Source organism: Carcharhinus amblyrhynchos, chromosome 2, assembly GCF_965287045.1.
Source record: "Carcharhinus amblyrhynchos chromosome 2, sCarAmb.v2.hapA, whole genome shotgun sequence".
Classification (NCBI taxonomy): domain Eukaryota; kingdom Metazoa; phylum Chordata; class Chondrichthyes; order Carcharhiniformes; family Carcharhinidae; genus Carcharhinus; species Carcharhinus amblyrhynchos.
Window position 1 is genome coordinate 112,572,826 of NC_137325.1, and position 15,668 is coordinate 112,588,493.

The window sequence follows — 15,668 nt, forward strand, 5'->3', positions numbered from 1 at the left end:
CAGAAAGACCAGTTTTACTCTTCATTGGTGTAGTGTAATTTTTTTGGAGTCCTTTATTAAAGCAGGTGCTTAAGAGTGAATACTTGATAAAAGTAATTTAAATGTAATTTCTATATCTTAATTTATCCTAGCTTATACAAAAGCAATCCCAAGTAGACTTGCTGGTTTATATTCACAGGGATTGTTTTGAGTCAAATAGACATTCCTAACAGTAAACAGAAGTAAATACATATAAACACATGTATTTGAATTTGAAGTGATTAAAACTATAAAGGCAACAAAACAGACAAGATGTAATATAAAAGCTTCCAGCATTAGGCAGTAATAGGTTACAGCAAGGCTTTTAATTATATATGCAGTACATCTAATCTATGAGCTCTGGATTGAACGTTAATGTGAACGGAAAATAATTGAGTAAGCCTTGCTGCAATATGCAAGATAAACATTGGAAACACTTTTAACGTTCCATTATTTTGAAATGACTAGTACAAACAACAATGAAATATTCACACTGGATAAATAAGTGATTCATTAAAAGGTAAAGGTATTTGTTTCTTTTGATACTGCCAGAAAACTGCAAAGACACTATTATCTTTCAAGATTTGGCTTATCCTTTGATTGGTTAACGCTTACCTTTAGCTCCACCACCTGTTATAATTAAGAATTGCAGATAATTAACTATTCAAGTCTCCTACCGCAATGAGGACACTCATTAGCAAGACAAACAAAGGGACGGTTTTCTGTAGCTACAGTCATCTGTCACACTTTGAGTGGCAGGTTTTGTGCTGGTGTTCTCTGCCATCTGCCCCCAGCAGCAGTCCGGAGCTTCAAAAAAAGCAAGGAACTTGCTATGTACGACACTGAAGCAATAATTGAGAGAAACAAGCTTGGGCAAGTGAGAACTATTTCATTCTAACTAATTACAGCTTCTGAATAGAAGTTGCTAATATACAATTGCCATCCAGTGTTTGCACCTAATTTGAACATAATTAAAAGATTTGCAATAACATGTTAAGATTAGTGATGAAGTGTAAATACTGTATGATTTGTAAATACCTATCTACTCAATATCACACTAACTTTATATACTGACTGCTTTTGAGAGCTGACAATATAAAATATTGTCTTTAGAGCAACTTAAGGAAATGATGATCTGTTATTGCAGAGATTCCTCCTGTAACTCAACTACAAAAGTAATTTATCAGAACCAAGCCATCATTGGTCAGCACTGGCACCTTCAGTTATGTTTTCCTTTCACAATGCTTAAAAAAATGTTCAAAAACATAATTACAACACATTAATATATAACATCCCTAGTCCTCTTTGGCTATTTATTTTGATGTTTTCCCCAAAATAAGTGCACTTGGCTATTAAGAAAATAATTTGTATTTATATAATATCCTTCACCTCTACAGGATGTTTCAAGACATTTCACGGTCTGTGGACGGAATTTTACTGGCACGTCCGCCCGAAATTCATACAATTCCGCCCGAGGCCAAAAGAGAATGCCATTCTCCAAGCCTCGCCCAACCTTGGAATCGGGGCAGGCATGCCAGTAAAATTCCAGCCAGTGTGTTACATTTATAGCAGTCACTTCTTCCATTAGCACATTCAGCAGCCATGCCTGCACACAGACATAGAAAATAGAAACATAGAAACTAGAAGCAAGAGTAAGCCATTCGGCCCTTTGACCCTGCTCCACCATTCATTTTGATCATGACTGATCATCAAAATCACTATCCTGATCCCCCTTCCCCCATATCCCTTGATTCCTTTAGCCCCTAGAACCGTACCTAATTTCTTCTCGAAATCAGACAACGTTTTGGCTTCAACTACATTCTGTGGTTGTGAATTCCACACATTCACCACCCTCTGGGTGAAGAAATTTCTCCTCACCTCAGTCCTAAAAGATTTACCCCTTATCCTCAAACTATGATCCCTAGTTCTGGACTCCTCTACTTTTGGGAACATTCAGAATCTACTCTGTCTAACCTTGCTAGAATTTTGTAAGTTTCTATGAGATCCCCTCTCACTCTTCTAAACCCCAGTGAATATAATCTTAACTCACGTAGTCTCTCCCCATATAACAGATCTGCTATCCCAGGAATCAGTCTGACAAACTTGTGCTGTACTCCCTCTATAGTAAAGACATCCTTCCTCAGATAAGGATATTAAAACTCCACACAATTCTCCAGATTAGCCTCACCAGTGCCCTATACAATTGCAGTAAAACATCCCTATCCCTATACTCAAATCCTCTCACTATAAAGGCCACAATACCATTTGCCTTCTTTACTGACTGCTGTATCTGCATGTTTACTTTCAGTAATTGATGCACAAGGACACCTCTCTCAATTTACACCCATTCAGGTAAATCTATTATTGCTACCAAAGTGGATAATCTCACATTTATCCCCATTTTACTGCGTCTGCCATACAAATGCCCACACTCAGCCTGTCTAAATCACGCTGAAGCATTCTGCATCCTCCTCCCAGTTCATCCTCCCACTCAACTTTGTATCATCTGTAAATTTAGAGATAATACATTTAGTTCCCTCTTCCAAATCATTCATATATAATGTGAACAGTGGGGTCCGAGAACAAGTCGCTACGGAACCCACTAGTCACTGACTGCCAATCAGAAAAAGACTGATTTATGTGCTTCCTTTATGCTAACCAGCTTTTTATCTCAAGACATCACCAGCAATCCCATGTGCTTTAACTTTACATAGTACTCTGTTGTGTGGGACCTTGTCAAAAGCCTTCTGAAGATCTAAATAAACCACACTGACTGGTTCTCTTTGGTCAATTCTACTACTTACATCCTCGTCCTCAATCAACAATGCAATAAATGACCGGTGAATCTATTTAACTGGGGTTGACTGATGATACATGTAATTTTTTTACTCTTTCAGAAAACAAGCAAAGTAGCCTTTCAAGTATTTTGTATTCTACAAATTATTGATCAGCAACATTCAAGGATTTTAAATTTAGCAAGGTTTTTGTACCTTACAACATTGTCATGATCAACAACAACTTACATTTATATATATCTTTAATTTACAGAAAAAATGCTGTATAATAAAGCATCAAGAATTTGATGCCAATGCTGAAGCAGAGATTGGAAGATGTGACTGAAAACTAGGTCAAAGAGTGAGATCTACAGGTTTATTGAGATGGAAAGAGAAAGAGGGATTAGGGAGGGGATTCCAAGGAGTAGACTAAAACATTGCCACCAATGGAGGGAAATGGGAGACTGGGGGAATATACTTAAGTCCAGAGTCAGAAGAACAGAACTTTCGGATGTGACATTGTGCTGCAAGGAATCAAATAGGAGAAGGGTTGATCTTACTTCACCTTATTGCATACAAGAACTCGAACTCCAGTGTGCAAACACTAATGATATACAACAGATGGAGTTCCAGAAATTCTTACGAGGAATGTTTGCACTGGTTGGGTCGATGTTTCATTGGAGATTAGAAGAATGAGAAATGGTTTTGTTGAACATAAAAGATTCTGAGGGCTTGACAGACTAGTTACTCAGAGGATGCTTTCTCTTCATTCAAATCTAGAACTGGAAGCATAGTTTCAAAATAAAGGGTGTCATTTGGACTCAAATGTGGATGTATTTCTTCTCTCGGGGGGAGGGGGGTTGGTGTTGGTCTTTGGAAATTTCTTCCACAGAGAGGTGTGGAACTGGGTCACTGAATATATTAAAGGCAAAGTTAGGCAGAGTTTTGATCCACAAGGCACTTGAGCATTATGATGACGTGGAGTTAAGACCACAAACAGATCAGCCATGAACTTATGGATTGGCAGACTAGGTTTGATGGGCTGATTGGCCTACTTCTGTTCCCATATCTTGTGATCTTCTGAGATATTGGTCTCTTCTGCCTGATAAATGTGAAACTTTAACACTGTTTCTCTCTTCAACAGATTGCCAGATCTGCTGAGCATTTCCAGCACTTTCTGTTTTTATTACCTTGTTAGGACGGAGTCAGCGTAGACTTGGAACAATTATTCGGGACAGAATTAATCATCACATGGAAAAATGTGGGTTGATTAGGAAGAGGCAGAATGGATTTCTAAAAGGGAAATTGTGACTGCGATTCTCCCATCGCGACCTGCAACTTTTCTGGGAGATGTGCGCCGCTAGCTTGAACCGGGATGTGCTCATGCGCTGGGAATGCCAGCGAACAGTCACCAGTCAGACCATGTTGGAAACCGGTGGGAAGACAGGTAAGTAATTTGAATCTTATTAAAATGTATTTTAAATATGTTTTAAATGTGATTATCGGGAATCTCCCACCCCACCAGGAGTATTTCATTCTGGTGGGGTTTACACTAGCTCCCCATGTTCGAGGAACAAGCACGAGACCCTGCTGGAGTGAAGAGGAGGCAATCGGGGCTGTCCAGAGGGTCAGGCCCTGGGGAGTGGTGCCCCATGGGCATAGGTATCCTGGCACTACCCAAGGGGCAAAGTGCCCATGCCAAAGGGCAAAGTTCCCATGCCCAAGGGGCAGGGCCTATTGTGGCCAGGGCCTAGTGGGCGATCAGTGGGGGTGAGGGGTCCCGTTGCTAGTCTGGAGACAGGAAAGGTCTGGGATGGAGGGAGGGCAGCAAATTGAGTGGGCTGGGGGGACGGTCTGCCGGAGTCGGGGGGGTGGGGGGGTGGGTGCTCATCACTGCTGGGAATATGGGGGGCTGTGCATCGGGTCGCTCCGTGATGGTCAGGACTAGCCCAGGAATTGTTGTGGGGCTGCGATCTGGCTGTGGGGTATGCTGAGGGGCAGCGCTATAGCAATTGAACTGACCAGCAAACGGGGACTCTGACAGATCGGGGTCACTATGCATGTGCAGAATTCCAGAACTGTGGGCAGCACGGTGGCACAGTGGTTAGCATTGCTGCCTCACAGCGCCAGGGACCTAGGTTCGATGCCTGGCTTGGGTCACTGTCTGTGTAGAGTTTGCACTTTCTCCCCATGTCTGGGTGCTCCGGTTTCCTCCCACATTCTGAAAGATGTGCTGGTTAAGTGTATTGACCTGAACAGGCGCCAGAATGTGGCGACTAGGGGAATTTCACAGTAACTTCATTGCAGTGTTAATGTAAGCCTTACTTGTGACTAATAAATAAATATTACTTTACTTGAACTATCAGACTCCAGCGCAAATCGGCCCTGCCTTGTGGGGTTTTTAATGATATTCACGACTGGGACCTCTGCAGTGCACAGAGCGCAGAGATTCAGGTGAGAAGCTGAACTGATAAAACAGTCAGGAACTAAAATAGTTCTCCCGCCAATTCAGTGCTTTTGGGAGAATCACGGCCTGTGTTTCACCAACTTGCTGGAGCTTTCTGAAGAGGTGACAGAAGGGGTTGATGAGGGTAATGCTGTTGATGTGGTGACATGGACTTTCAAGAGGAATTCAATACAGTGCCATACAACAGACTTGTGAGAAATGTTATAGCTCATGGAATAAAAGGGACAGTAGCTATGTAAATAATAGCAAGCAGAAAATAATGATCAATGGATAAATTTCAGGGTGGAGGTAGTTTGTAGTGATGGTCCTGAGAGATTAGTATTAGGACTGTTGCTTTTCCTGATATATGTTAATGATCCAAATCTTGCAGGGGACAATTTCAAAGTTTGTAGATAACACAAAACTTGGAAATGTCATAAACTGTGAAGAGGACAATAGAACTTCAAAAGTACATAGACAGACAAGTTGGTAGAGTGGGCAGATGGTTGGCAGATGAAGTTCAATGTGGAGAAGTGTGAGGTGATGCATTTTGATAGGAAGAACATGGAAAGACAATATAAAATAAGGGGTAAAATTCTTAAGTGGGTGCAGGAGCAGAGAGACCCTATATGTGCATCAGTCATTAAAAATGGTAGACAAGTGGAGAAGCAGTTAATAGTATTCTGGGTTTTATTGATAGAGGCATAGGGCAGAATTTTCCCATCCTACCCACCACTGGAATTGTAGTGGGTAGGGCAGACCATGCAAAGGTCTGATTACCTCGATTTTCCGAACTTGGGTCCACTCACAGTACAAGTGCCAGGAGATTATGCTGAACTTATACAAGACAGTAGTTAGGCCTCAGCTGAAATGTTGTGTATAGTTCTGAGCACCACACTGGAGGGAGGATATAATGCATTGGAGAGAATACAGAAGAGGTTTACAAGAAGTATCATTTGTGACTTTGACAAGGGTAATCTGCAGCTGCGAAGGGGGTGGGGACCCAATTGGAGGAAATCAAATATGGAGCTCATGGACTGGTGGGCAAATATTCAGGAGGTGAGAACACATTCAAGGGCATTAGAAAGGAAAGGCAACAGAAGACAATAAATGGATGTGATAAGTTAAAATTCTGCAAGGCTTTTAATACTGTTAGTTAGAACACACAAATTTAAGTTCACAGGATAGAAAAAGCATTGGATCAGAAAGCAGCTTCTAAGGTGGCTTGAATATTGCCTGAATTAGAAAAAAAAATGTAGACGTAGATAGTGTTGCAATATCATGAATAGGGCCACTCATGGGGCACCACAGGGATCAGTGCTTGTCCATTGTTGTTTATGATACAAGCAGATGATTATTATATTTTCAGAAATCTCTGTTACTTGTCCTTTTCCTGCTACTCTTACATGGTACTGTAAAGCTAGCCCTTGACTGAAATTCTTTGAGTTTTGAAACATATGCAGACAGTGCCAAAGAATGATCAACATGCACCTGTGAAGGGGCAGCCTCAGCCATCAAGGTATTCGGCAGCATGTGGGGAACTGACTGATGAAAAGGCAATGGATGAGAAATGGAAATACTTCAAAAAGAGTTCCCACTTTCATGTTCCTTTTCTCCATCTTCACTCTCATGACCCACCTGCTAGCAATGAGCTGGAGAGTATGCAACTGCACATCAGTGGGGTGAAGAAGGGCCGAGGCTAGGGTCTCATCTTCCAACTAAGGTGACATTCAAAGTGTCATGCTTATTGGTAAGAGCCAGCATGCATTCATTTGACTTCCATATGATGTTCTCATGCAAAAACATTGCTGCAAAGAGATCATGGCATTCATGCATGAGACAACTTCTAAATCTATCTGCAAACTGAACAAAGCCTTTCCGAACCTCACTTATTTTTTGCTGCTGGTCCAGAATGATCCTTCTAACAATATCTCTTGAGGTTCATGATCTGTGTTTAGTTGAGCATAGCTTGGAGTGCCCTGTTCCCTCCAAATCAAACTCTTCATTGCTGTCCCCATTTTTACCCTTCAGTCTTGTATGAGACATGGGCTAAAACCTTAATATTTCTGTTCTTGATCTCAACAAGTACGTGTATCAGATGGTGCAAGGACTGCATTGAGTTTTGTGACTGTACACTCTCAGAATGAGTTTTGAAGAGTTTTTGTCTTCCTCCTGCACCATCTTTTGCTGCACACTTTAAGAGGTTGTGGGAGATTAAAGACTCATGAACTAGAATTGATAACGTAAGAAAGTGAGAAATTAGCATTATACATATGATCATATTTCATTGATCGCTGGCATGAAGCCAACAAGACAACAAAAGAGAGTATTGTATATCAAATGGCAGTGTGCGATTTAGTTCTGTCAATGGTTAGCTGGGAGACTCCCATTTTCCCATCTCCAATGGTCAGGCACATTCAAACTCAGCAGTGTTGGTTAGAGGGTCTTCTCCAATTCTTTGTCTAATCCTGCTGGTGATTGTTCACTTCTACTGCAAGGAGGGAAGGAAGAGACCTATGCGTGAGAGTAATAGAATGTGTAAAATAGACGTGTGAACTTTAATTGCCTTAAAATGAAGGTAATTGTCAGTGATGTGTGTTCAGATGGGGATGTGATGAAGTGTATGGACACACACCTCTAAGTTGGTGTGAGAAGAGATAGGAACATGGAACTTCGGTGTAAAATTAGGCATTCACCTATTCAAACCTGCTGCATCATTCAGTAAGATTATGGCTGATCTGGCTGTGTTCTCAATTAGACTTTGGTGTTCACTGAATTACAGGCTGGAAGAAAGGGTGTTAGTGTGGATTTTGGACTGTGGATATGATTTGTGTTGCGGGGTTGGTGGTGGTGAGAGTGGGGGTTGGGGGCGTGAGGTGGAAGCGGGGAGTGTTGTGGACAAGCAGAAAGTTGTAAATCCATTTGTTTGATTTCAGCAACTTTAACTCAGCCATAGCATTAGCACTGTGCTTCTGTATTTTCAAATCAATCACAGAGGATATCATGACGATAACCCACATTCTGTCAAAAGAGGAATCTCCAGTTAAAGGCACTCCAGCAGGGCTCAGAAATGCTAAATTCTATATTGCTTCCTGAGGCTTCAGCAGCCACAGAATTGCAGAGGAGATGTGGAAGAGCTGCTCTGCCAAGTTTCTGACTCTTTCCTAAAGGTGCTGCTGGAGGGTTAGAGTGACTGAAATTAATTATTGTTCCCAATGAATGGGAAGAAGATGCAACCTCTGAAGCAAAGCAGGTGTTGACAGAAGCGGTTGAGCAACTGATTCCAATAACTGGGTAGAGCCCAAAAGATTCAATGACCTCAGGAGGGCAGAAGGGTTGAGTGGCATTACATTCATGTATCAAACCTTGTGCTCTGACTTCCCCAACATTTTGCTGTACATCACTCCTCTGACCATACAGCTCCATTCATTCCTCTTTCACTTGACACTGTCTTGGATGCTCATCTGAACAACCAACACTTCCACTCACGTTCACTTTATTGACATCTCACAACCATGAATACTGTCATTGCATCTTCTCAGCAAAATCCATTTTTCACACACAAAACTGTATGTTTCCTCTTTTTCCAGAGGAGAACGCACAACCGCAGGAGAAGACAGAAAACTGGGCAGTGATTCTCCAGTGATAGCTGCCTTGATGGCCACTGACACTGCATGCTCACTGGCCCCACAGTGAAGGAAGTCTTTCTCCAGGAGGCTGCGAATGTCAGCAATGACGTGCTGTGAGAGTCTAAAACTTAAAGTTTTAAAGTTCATTTATTCATTACAAGTGAGGCTTACATTAACACTGCAATGAAGTTACTGTGAAGCTCCCCTAGTCACCACACTCCAGCACCTGTTCAGATCAATGTATCTAACCACCATATCTTTCAAATTGTGGGAAGAAACCGGAGCACCCAGAGGAAATCCAGACAGACATGGGGAGAACATGCAAACTCCACACAGACAGCAAGCCAAGCCAGAAATCAAACCCAGGTGCCTGGCACCGTGAGGCAGCAGTGCTAACCACTGTGCCATTGTGCCAACCATAATTCACAAGGCACTGATGCTCAGGCATGTTGAGAAAGCTGATTTTTTTTTTTGCCAGTTGACCTGTGATGGGATATGTCATGGTAGCACAGTGGGAATGTGGGTTCGATTCCCGGCTTGGGTGATTGTCTGTGTGGGGTTTGCACATTCTTTCCGTGTCTGCGTGTGTTTCCTCTGGGTGCTCTGGTTTCCTCCCAGTCTGAAAGACGTGCTGGTTAAATGCATTGACCCGAACAGACGCCAAAGTGTGGCAACTAGGGGAATTTTGCAGTAATTTCACTGCAGTGTTAATGTAACTAATAAATAAATTTTACTTTACATTATTGCTTCTTTTGAGCTGGATTTCTGCATCTATCCCTTCCAGCCTGTGAAGTGACTTAAGGACGAGAAAACAAGCAGCTGATGCTGCTGCTACTGTTGCTCTGCTGCTGCTTGTATTGTTGATGTTGCTAGTCCACTTGTTCCTTATCATCTTTTAATTCATTTACAGAATGTGGGTGTTGCTGGCTGGGCCAGCATTTATTACCCATCCTGGTTGGCAGTAATGGCGTGGAATGCCCTGCCTGCAGCAGTTGTGGACTCGCCAATTTTAATGGCGTTCAAATGGTCAGTGGATAGGCATATGGATAACATTGGAATAGTTTAGGTTAGAGGGTCCTTAGATTGGTTCCACTGGTCGGCACAACGTCGAAGGCCGAAGGGCAAGTACTGCGCTGTAATGTTCTATGTTCTATAGTTACCCTTCAGAAGGTGGTGAGCTGCCTCTTTGAGCCATTGTAGTGCCTGAAGTGTAGGTAAACCTACTATGCTGTTAGGGAGTTCCAGGATTTTGACCCAGCGACAGTGAAGGAATCGCAATATATTTCAAATCAAGAAGGTGAGTGACCTGAGGGGAACATCCAGATGGTGGTGTTCCCAGATGTCTGCTGCTGTTGTCCTTCTAGATGGTAGTGCTCTTGCGTTTGGACGGTGCTGTCTCAAGGACCTTGGTGAATTCCTGCTGTTCATCTTGTAAATGGCACTCATGGTCACCACTGTTTGTCGGTCATGAAGAGATTGAATATTTGTGGAAGGGGTAGCAATCAACTGAGCTCCTTTGTCCTGGATGGTAGTGAGCTTTTTGGAGCTGCACTTATCCAGGCAAGTTGAGGGTATTCCATTATACTCCTGATTTTTGCTTGTAGATGGTGGACAAGCTTTGGGGAGACAGGAGAGGAGGTGAGTTACTAGCCACAAGGTTCCCGGCCTAGTGGTAGCCACAGTATTTATATTGCTTGTCCAGTTGGGAGATTCAGTGATGATAATGCCATTGAATGTAAAGGACTGATGGTTAGATTCTCTCCTGTTGGAGATGGTCAATGTTTGGCACTTGTGTAACACGAATGTTACTTGCCACCTGTCAGCCCAAGCCTGGAAATTGTCCAGGTCAAGCTATATTTAGATGTGGACTGTTTCTGTGTCTGAGGAGTTGTGATTGGTGTTGAATATTGTGCACTTATCAGTGGATATCTTTACTTCTAACCTTATACTCAAAGGAAGGACATTGATGAAGCAGCTGAAGATGGTTGTGTCTAGGACGGTAGTGGCAGTGTTAGCACACGCCCAGGAATCCGGCCTTGGGTGACTGCCTGTGTGAAGTTAACAGATTCTCCCTAAATCTGCGTGGGTTGCCTCTGGATGCTCTAGTTTCCTCGCAGTCCACAGATGTATAGGTTAAGTGGATTAGCCATGGTAAAAGCATAGGGTTACAGGGGTAGGGTGGAGGAGAAGTCCCAGGTGGGATGCACTTTTGGAGAGTTGGTGCAGGCTTGTTGGGCCAAATGGTCTTTTTCTGCACTGTAGGGATTCTATGATGCTACCCTGAGAAACTCCTACAGTATTCTGCTGGAGCTGAGATTATTGACCCCCAACCATCACAACCATCTTCCTTTATGCTAGGTATGACTCCAACCAGCAGAAGATTTACCCTGAATCCCATTAACTCCAGGCTCCTTGATAACACACTCAGTCAAATTCTGCCTTGATGCCAAGGGCTGTCACTTCCATCTCATTTCTGGCATTCAGTTCTTTTTTCCATGTTTGAACCAAGGATGGAATGAGAACAGGAACTGTGGAACCCAAATTGAGAATGATTGAGCAGGTGAATGAGTTTCACTTGATAGTGCGGACTATGCCCTCTTCCACTGATATCTTTATTAAAATACCAAGGAATAGCTGCAGAAACTGCTCTAACATTGTGGTGAAGGCCAGCAAGGTAGATCAGATCAAGGCGAATGAAACTCAAAGTAGATGGAATGACTTCTAAAATGTTGGAAATCACTGTAAAAGATGAAATCAGGCTCACCCAAGCGCTGAGCAAAAGTCTTTCACATAGACAGCCTAGGAGCAATGCAGTTTCACTGTTGAAAGGTTTACAAGCTTGTCAGTTTAATTGATCAATAGCTCTCCATTGTTAAAGTCAGAATCCTAGGCTAATTTCACAATTAATTAACTGTTAAATTGTTGAAATTACTTACCCAACAGCATACAGAGGTTGCCTGCTCTCACCTCAGTTAAACCTGGAAGTGGGCAGGATCATGTTGGATTTCCGATGTACCAGTACTTTTCATGGTTTTAAGTGGCCACTGCACCCAAAATCGCCCCCTTGGTGCTTAAATACTTCCCTTTGTGTAGATTCATCATCATCTCAATTCTTTTGTGTTCAAGTCCTAAAAGATCTGTGTAACTTTATATGGAATAGCATGGGCTCCCTATCTGTCCACTCCCTATTGCATTTTTGCTTATCAACAAGAATTCCCAGAGTTCTTCACTATAATGTGCCACTGCATACCATCTGAATGAATTTGGGGGGGCAGCTGAACTTTGACATGATCCTCCACAGGCCTTGTCAGCTGACGGTATCAAAGGTTTTTGCGAGGTCGACAAAGGTTGTGTACAGCTCGCGATTCTGCTCCTGACACTTCTCCTGAAGTTGGCGCGCAGCAAAAATCATGTCAATAGTCCTGCGACCTTTGCGGAAGACACACTGTGACTCTGGAAGCAGGCCCAGCTCCAGATAAGTGACCAGACGATTTCGTAGGACTCTTGCGAGGGCTTTCCCTGTGATGGAGAGCAGCGAGATTCCTCAGTGGTTGTTGCATACTTGCTGATTACCCTTCATCTTGTAGAGGCGTATGATGGAAGCATCTTTAAGTTCCTGAGGAATGGATCCTTACTTCCAAAAGGACTGGAACAACTTGGTGAGCTTCTCGATAAGCACAGGACCAGCAGCTTTGTAGATCTCTGCAGGTAGGGCATCTGTCCCTGGGGCTTTGCCACTGACAGCTTTCGTGACTTCGGCTCCTATCGGTGGGTCATCCATGATGCTGTTGATATCGACCTGGGGAATCCTGTCTATTGCCTCATCATTAATAGATGACGGTCGGTTGAGGCTTCGAAGTGTTCAGCCCATCTCTGCAGAATCTGAGCCCTCTCTGTAATGAGAGTTGTACCATCTGTACTCAGGAGGGGGGAACTCCTGAGAGATTAAGGTCCATAGAGAGTGTTGAACATAAGAACATAAGAAATAGGAGCAGGAGTAGGCCATCCAGCCCTTAGAGCCTGCCCCGCCATTCAATAAGATCATGGCTGATCTGTCGTGGCTCAGTTCCACATTCCCGCCCTCTCCCCATAACCCTTAATCCCCTCTCTTATCAAAAACCCATCAACCCGCGTCTTAAAAATATTTAGCGAGGCAGCCTCCACCACCTCAATGGGCAGAGAATTCCAGAGATTCACCACCCTTTGAGTGAAGAAGTTCCTCCTCAACTCCGTTCTAAACCTCACCCTCCTTTATCTTGAGGCTGTGCCCCCTAGTCCTAATGTCCTTTCTGAGCGGGAAGAGCCTCTCCACCTCTATCCTATCCATCCCATTCATCATCTTATACGTCTCAATGAGATCTCCCCTCATTCTTCTAAACTCTAACGAGTACAAGCCTAGTTTATTCAGCCTCTCCTCATAGCTCAACCCCCTCAACTCCGGTATCAGCCTAGTAAACCTCCTCTGCACTCCCTCCAAGGCCAAAATATCTTTGCGCAGGTGCGGCGCCCAAAACTGCACACAGTACTCCAGCTGCGGCCTCACCAATGCCCTATACAGCTGCAGCAAGACCTCCCTACTTTTATATTCAATCCCCCTCGCTATGAAGGCCAGCATCCCATTGGCCTTCCTGACCACCTGCTGCACCTGCAGGCTGGGTTTTTGCGACTCATGCACAAGGACCCCGAGGTCCCTCTGCACCGTCGCCTGCTGCAGTTTTTTGCCCCGTAAGTAATAGTCCTTCCTACCATTAGGCTTCATAGAACTGTTTCAAGTTGTTTCTGTCAGTGTATCCCTGTATTTCATCTGCCTTGGTGCTCAGCCAGGCATCTTGCATTTTACGCAATTTATTCTGGACTGTCCTGTGAGCCCTGGTAAATGCATTTTTCTTGGCAGCTGATGATGGGTCATTCTGACAGGCCTGATGAAGACGGTGCTTTTCAACAAGTAGAGCCTGTATCTCCTCATCATTCTCATTGAACCAGTCACGCTGCTTGTGGGTAGAGGGCCCGAGCATCTTCTGTGCAGATGAATGAACAGCATTCCTGAAGCATTTCCAGTCATTGTCAACATTGCCTGCAAGGTGTAGATCAACAAGTTTGATTTCTAAGTCTTCAGCTAGTGCTGAAACTATGCTGGGGTTCTTTAGCTTGGCCGCATAACCTTGCTTCCCTGTGGTCGCCTCTTGGGTCTGATGCGAAGCCTCATTTTGGAGACAATGAGCCTGTGATCTGTCCAGCAGTCAGCACCACACATGGCCTTGGTCACTCTGACATCCTGCCTGTCTTTTCTCCTGACAATGACATTGAAGATAAGATGCCAGTGCTCAGACAGGGGGGTGCATCCAAGAGGCCTTGTTACGGGTAGGCAGACGGAAGGTTGTGTTGGTGATGAGGAGGTCATGTGCTGCACAGGTTTTCATTAAGAGTAGGCCATTATTGTCACACTTGCTCTCTCCATGCCTCCCAATAACTCCCTGCCAGATTGCTGAGTCACACCCTACTCTTGCATTGAAATCGCCAAGCAAGATCAGCTTGTTGGTACTACTCACTGCTGATAGTAGGGCATCTAGTTCTTCGTAGAACCTGTCTTTCATCTCGTCTGGGTTGTTCATTGTGGGGGCATAAGCGCTGATCAGGGTGGCTTGACTTCTGTTCTGTAGCGGAAGCTGTAATGTCATAAGTCAGTCATTCACATGCTTGGGTAGACTAGCAAGTTTCTGAACAAGGTGACTCCTGACGGTGAATCCAACTCCAGCATCACGATGCTCATCGCTGTCACGATCGCTCCAGAAAAAAGTGTATCCACCTCCCGTTTCAGTCAACTGACCTATGTTGGCAAGATGAGTTTCACTCAGGGCTGCAATGTCAATGTGGTATCTTGCAAGCTCTCTGGCAACTAAGGCTGTTTTTCTGGTCTGTCTGCTGTAGGGTTGTCCAAAAGCGTGTGCATGTTCCAACTGCCAATGGTGAGCGGTGTCACCTTGTGTTTTATTTTGTTTGTTCGACCGCAAGATGGGATCCCCACCAGCCGCGGTAAACTGGCCAGGGTGTAGTGAAGCAGGCAATGTTTAGGGCACCTTTTCTAGCAACTTCCTCATTCTACGGAGGTAAGCAATGCGTTCCTGAAGAGGACTACTCAGTTGCCCAGGTAGACGCTGAGTTTCACTGCTGCTTCAGTCAGCAGAAAATGACTATTAGACCTGAGCCGCCTGTGTGCAGGTCCGTGACTACAGCTCCCAATGTATCCATACCTGCTACGTCATCGCTTGCCCATCACCACAGGACTTCAAAGGTTGAACAGGACAATGATGATGATGGTGTCGAGATGAGCGCTTGATTTGGATTAAAGTGAGGGAGAGTTGCGCAGCGTCAGCCTCACTCTTGCTTCCCAATTCCAATCTGGATCCCATGGCAAGACAAGAGTCAAGATGGCTGGAGATGGGACTAGGTGCAGTGGATGATGACCAGGATGACTTCTGTATCTTGCCCTGATCTTCGCGTTCCGCAATGCCTACAGAGACTGCTTTGTTGACCGTTGGACCTTCCAGTGGTCTCGTTCGCTCAATCCGCCAGAGTCTGTCTTCACATGCTGGGATCGACATCTCCCTAAATCACCGAGGGTTGAGACCCGTCAGCTACCCTCATCTGGTTTAGCCGGCTTGTCAAATCTGTCGCCCGGGGTGTGGCCGCTGTCTCATGCAAACAGCTACGGGGAGCCAAAGGTGAAAGCTGAGTGCCAGGTGGAGACAAAGGGTGGACAAACTGTCCTGAAAAGGACGCGACATGTTCCCCCACGAGAGG

The 15,668-nt window shown here is 44.2% G+C and overlaps 1 protein-coding gene across 1 annotated transcript in view; it reads right to left on the reverse strand.

Annotated features, from left to right (window-relative positions):
* Positions 1-15,668, reverse strand: part of c2h10orf67 (chromosome 2 C10orf67 homolog) — a 201,626-nt gene that overhangs the window by 86,849 nt on the left and 99,109 nt on the right. The gene's annotated exons all lie outside the window — the stretch shown is intronic.